We start from the raw sequence: 5,741 nt of genomic DNA, 5'->3' as shown, positions 1-5,741 counted from the left end.
GCTCCAGCATGGCCAGTCAAATGACTGAAACAAGTAAAAAAAAAAAAATATGTGAAGAGTTAGATTTGTATAGAAGTACCAAACTTGATCTGTGCTTTTATCTGTGCTTCTATGCAAATTTAACCTCCCACAATGTTTACATTCATACTTGAATGAATCTAAACATACCCCCCCTCCACCCCCCTCCCCAATAAAAAAAGAAAAGAAAGGAAGAAAAAAAAAAATCAATTTCCTATATCAAATAGATCCAAACTTAAACTATATCTGAAAAAAACAAACTGGATAAACATGACTAGAACACATTCAATCATAAATTCTGCAGGTTAGAGACTGACCAGAGACTAAACAACATAATAAGTGGTGTTAATAAGTGTCGTGGAAAATTTCTTTGTTTTTGTAATAATAAAAGTTGATCTCAATCAAATTTGAGCTTAGAACAACAATTTCAAATTTTTTTGGCATATTATAAAGTTAGTCTTTTGGTGACAGCATTATCATCTGCAAGTAAAAATTTAAAAAAAGGATATACTGTAATGGAACTCTCAAGAAATAATTACTCCTAGTTGTTCTATGATGCGAGACTATCCTTTTTAAAGTGATCATATTTATACTAAAAATTTCCATCATAATTTTATGTAAGAATCTAGCTTATTTAACCCTACATGAGCCCTGATTAATTAGACTTATTAGTGGTCAAAGTCATTCTTGCCATGACAATCCTGTCTTCTCAGATAGTTTATCTTAGATCACACTATCCAAAATGTTTCATGTACTTTCTTTCTAAGATCGATAAGGTTTGGTTTAGAGAAACTGTTATTTAGTTGCTATTTTTATAGTTATTTGTTTGACTATATATAAGCTTTCTCACTTATGTAAGTAAAATATTTCAAAACACAACCAGTGTTCAGTACAACATTTATATCAGTCCACTAATTTCAGTCATTCTTGTTTTATCTGATCAAAAATACAAATTAATTTAGGACAGCAAAAAGAGATGTTAGGACATTGGATAGGATGCTTTGTAATATTTGTTCTGACTTGATGTGCTCAGAGTTCAACTGCTGCTGAGGCCAACTTTGTTTTCCATCCTTTTGGTAGGCTTGTGTGTGTGTGTGTGTGTGTGTGGTGGGGAGCGGTTAATGAAAAAGTATATTTGGAGAAGTGGATTAATGGAACTGTAAGATAAGACCAGACACATCTTGTGTAAATTGTACTGAATCTTTACATTCTAAATTCAAATCCCACAATGGCTTTCTTGGATTTAACCTATTTTGCTTACTAAGACTTTTGTCTTTGTTAAGTTTATTTTTAAGACCTATTGATTCCACGTTTGATATTTCTCTAATTCTTCGACAGATTCAATAATGAGAACTCAGTCATTAGTATATCAAAGTTCTCACAGATAACTAGCTTTAAACTCCTTTGTTATGGCCTGGAGAGCAATAACAAATTAGATCATGTTAAGCATCCAGACCTGATGGATACCCACCTGCATGGTAAATTCTATGTAGAGTTCATTACTAACTCTCACCTTGCTGATGGCATTTGCTTACATCTAGTTTTTTCAGTAATCACCAAACTACAGAGCATGGTGTCCTGTCAAGTGTGTTTTCCAGGTCAATGAATGCTTTGCATTGAGACTTGCTCTTCATTAACTTTTCTTGTACTTGTCTCCCTAGAAAGAGAGCAAAAGCTGTACTCTATCATGGAACAAACCTTAGATGTAATTCAAAAGGGCAATTTTGTCACACAGTGTATGTCATGCTGGTTATGCCTCAGTATTACATTTAGGCTACACGTGACTGTGGAAAACTCAGCTACATAGATTCTAATTCAGTTAGTAGGTAATTCCTGCAACCTTTGCTGTTGAAACTGATAGAAATCCATTTTACTTTTGTGTGTGTGTGTGTGTGTGTGTGTGTGTGTATAAACACACCTCAATATACAGTCGTTTTTAACTATAGTACTGTATTGGTGTATTAGTGTTTCTTTTCTCTGTAAATTAAGTTAACGATAGATTTAACTGACATTTTAATGAAAACTCTGAAAACCTCTTCAGACACTCCGATCAATTGCAGTGCTATATGTCCACAATTTAATCTCATTAACAGACACAGTGATGCCAACATAGTCTACAAGCAATGACATTAGGCCATTGAACAAGGGAATCAGATTAAAATCTTAATATTTGTAATTATTTAGATGGGGAAAACACGAGAAGCATCAGATTTGAGTCTATCAAAGATCTTTAGATGGAATGAACAAAATCATTATGAATCCAATATGTCTCAGTGGACGAAATTAATGAATTAGAATTATGTAATGCCTAAACGTATTAGCAATAATTATATCTTGTAGTGTTTAAGTGTTGTACACAATCTTATACTTTCTTAATAAATTTACCTTTTAAAAATAATATTCTCAAAGATACCTTCCTACTACTGCATTACTGTAGCTTCCTACAATCATGTATTCTAAAGTACAACTTCTCTTAAGTTTGGGAAGGGTGAGGAAGGGGGTCAGAGTAATCTCTGTCTTTTGCCAGCTACCTTGTTCATAATTTTATGATACTTTGGCAATTAGGAAAGATATATAAGTAAGAAATATTGTTTCTATTAATTTTTCAGTGTTTAGTTGAAACTGTTGTGCGTTCTCTGGCAAATTCCCATGACAGTAATTTGGTAACTTCCAAGGAATTCACATGATGTATCTGTTGTCTCTCTGCCTTGTTTATGAGCTTGTTTATTACATATGTAATTAGACTAAATCTGTTGAGTGGATTACAAATGATTTCTATACCAAGCGGAAGTTTGATTTATCTTCAGACTTTTGCTATTACAGGACAGGCTAAGGGAGTAAGCTTAGTGCAAAATGTTAATATCAGGATAAGTTGCTTTGCATTTAGTTCTCAGGTTTCTGAGTTCAAACCCTGCTGTTGTTGACTTAGATTTTATCTACTTTTTATTGGATCTTTTATTTTTTTATTTGTTTCAGTCATTGAACTGAGGCCATGCTGGAGCACTGTTTTGAATGGTTTAGTCAAATAAATTGACCCCAGTACATATTTTTTAAAGTCTGGTACTTATTCTATTGGTCTCTTTTGCCAAACCACCCAGTTATGGGAATGTAAATAAATCAGCCTTAGTGGTGGTAGTGAAGAGACAAACACAAACACAGACATATACACACATAACATATATATAAAGTGCTTCCACAATGCTGGTTTCCATCAATCAAATTCAATCACAAGGCTTTGGTAAGCCTGAAGTCATATTAAATGAGACTTGCCCAAGGTGCCCTGCTGTAGGATTGAATCCAAGACTACATGATTGCAAAGCAAACGTCTTAACAATACAGCCATGCCTACATGCATAATAAATAAACAAACAGATAAATGAATAAATAAAACAAGTGATACAGTGGATTACATTATTTGCTATCATTCTGTCGTGAGATAAGTTTATTATATTTCAGTCAGGTTACTACCATTCACTGAAATGCATTTGATCTATTGCTTTATCAAAGCAAACTCTATTACTCTTATCAAATTTGAAGCATCTATTTGATCAGATAAATTTCTAGACATATAACTACATCTATTGAAATGTTAAATATGAACAAAATTGAAAATGAATCTAACTAGAACTTTTGAATTTTGTGTGTGTGTGTGTTCAGTGGATACCACTACTAAGACTGAACAGTAGATATGTATTTTAACTTTTATTTTTCCCATTTCTAAAGTATACTGATAATTTCACATTTTATTCATTTTCATCTATGCTTTTGTTTTTTTATTTTTGTATCTTCATAACACTGTTTTTGAAATTCTTACAATTGGGAGAAAAAAAAATGATAATCTCATTAGTCATTCTTTAAAATCAGTTCACTTGAGGAAAAAATAACCAGACATCTATATTTCTTCACAATGTTCAAAAAAAGATATAGAATCTGTGAGATTCATTCATGATCATGTAATCTTATGATAACATGGTTATAACTTCAAACCTTACTATAGCCATTGTGTGGTTTCATGTGCAAGGTACATTATTATGCATGGCTAACAGAATAATATGTAAAGCATATTATTCTGTGGTTGACTTCTCAGGAATATTTCAATATATAAATATCCAAAGTTTGTAGAAATAATCCCTTCTGTGCTAACTTAAGTAAAGTAATTGTAAACAGGTAATAGAGTCTCTCTCTCTCTCTCTCTCCCTGCCAGTATGCATATACATACACACACACACACACACACACACACACACACACACACACACATATATATATGGTACAGAAACAGAAAAAAAAACAGAAGATAAGGTAAAATCAAACAAGCAATGTGTATTAAGGCTTACACACAGGAAAAACAGAAGGCAGAGTATTTTATGCTTTGAGTATACACTCTTCTTCTGAAACAAGAGGCAAGGAGAGAAAAGTCGATTACATTGACGATAATTTCTAATTTTGGCACAAGGTTGGTAATTTTGAAGGGAGGGAATAAGTCTATGGCATCGACTCCATCACTCAACTTGTATTTTATTTTATTGACTCTGTAGGGATGGAAAGTGATGTCAACCTTGGTGGGATTTGAACTAAGAATGTAAAGAACCAGAACAAAATGTTGTAACACATTTTGTCTGATGCTTTAATAATTTTGCCATTCACCATTGAAATAATAATAATAACAATAACAATAATAATAATAATGATATTAATAATAATAATAATAATAATAATAATAATAATAATAATAATAATAATAACGGCCTACCAATGTACACAGTACAGTGAGTTTCTTAGCCCTAGGTGTCAGGAAGACACTCAGCAAGAAATGAAAACAAAATTGAAAGAAGAGGATAATGATAATAATAATTATTGTTTTGATTATAAGACACATGACCTAACAATTCTGTCATCTATCATCCAAATAATAATAATAATAATAATCGTTTCAAATGTAAGACACATGACCTGAAGTTTTGGGGGTGGGATTAGTCAAGTACATCAATTCCAGTACTTTACTGGTACTATATTTTATCAACCCCAAAAAGGATGAGCAGCAAAATTAACCTGGGCAGGATTTGAACACAATAATGCTTTCTAATTTAGGCAGAAAGCCCACAAATTTTGAAGGGTGGAGCCTAAATTGATATATATCAACCCAAATACATGACTAGTACTTTATTTTATTGATTCTGAAAGGATGACAGACAAATTTCACTTTGGAATTTTTTAACTGAGAATGTAATTGCTAGAACAAACACTACAAGATATTATGTCTGATGCTTTAACCGTTCTTTCACTCTACCAGTCTCATTGCTGTTTCAAACATTGGCACAAGGCCTGTAATTAGGTGGATGGAGGTCTGTCAACACTGCTGATCCCATTACTTGGTTGGTACTTGATATATATATATATATATATATATATATATACAATTGCAGCGTGGAAAGTGTTTATAAGCCATTTAAAATAACACACAAAATCCGTTAGATTCACTTCAACATTTAAATTTAATTTGTCAAAATATTTTCATCGTTTTGTGACCACGGCCTGTTCACTGACAAAATTCTGTGCTGCATCTGAGATACAAATATTTTGACAAATTAAATTTAAATGTTGAAGTGAATCTAACGGATTTTGTGTGTTATTTTAAATGGCTTATAAACACCTTCCACGCTGCAATTGATTTCATTCCAGCACACGATCTCAGATCAGGTCACTTGCTATGCAAGTACATC

The 5,741-nt window shown here is 32.4% G+C and overlaps 1 protein-coding gene and 1 long non-coding RNA gene across 2 annotated transcripts in view; one reads left to right on the top strand and one right to left on the bottom strand.

The window, feature by feature from the left end:
- LOC106868473 (NALCN channel auxiliary factor 2-like) overlaps positions 1-5,741 on the top strand; it is a 267,882-nt gene that overhangs the window by 24,405 nt on the left and 237,736 nt on the right. The gene's annotated exons all lie outside the window — the stretch shown is intronic.
- The window catches only part of LOC128247276 (uncharacterized), a 24,996-nt gene that overhangs the window by 7,799 nt on the left and 11,456 nt on the right, over positions 1-5,741 (bottom strand). The gene's annotated exons all lie outside the window — the stretch shown is intronic.

The sequence above is a fragment of the Octopus bimaculoides genome, chromosome 3 (assembly GCF_001194135.2).
Source record: "Octopus bimaculoides isolate UCB-OBI-ISO-001 chromosome 3, ASM119413v2, whole genome shotgun sequence".
Taxonomy (NCBI): Eukaryota; Metazoa; Mollusca; class Cephalopoda; order Octopoda; family Octopodidae; genus Octopus; species Octopus bimaculoides.
This window is presented reverse-complemented; position numbering and strand designations above follow the sequence as displayed.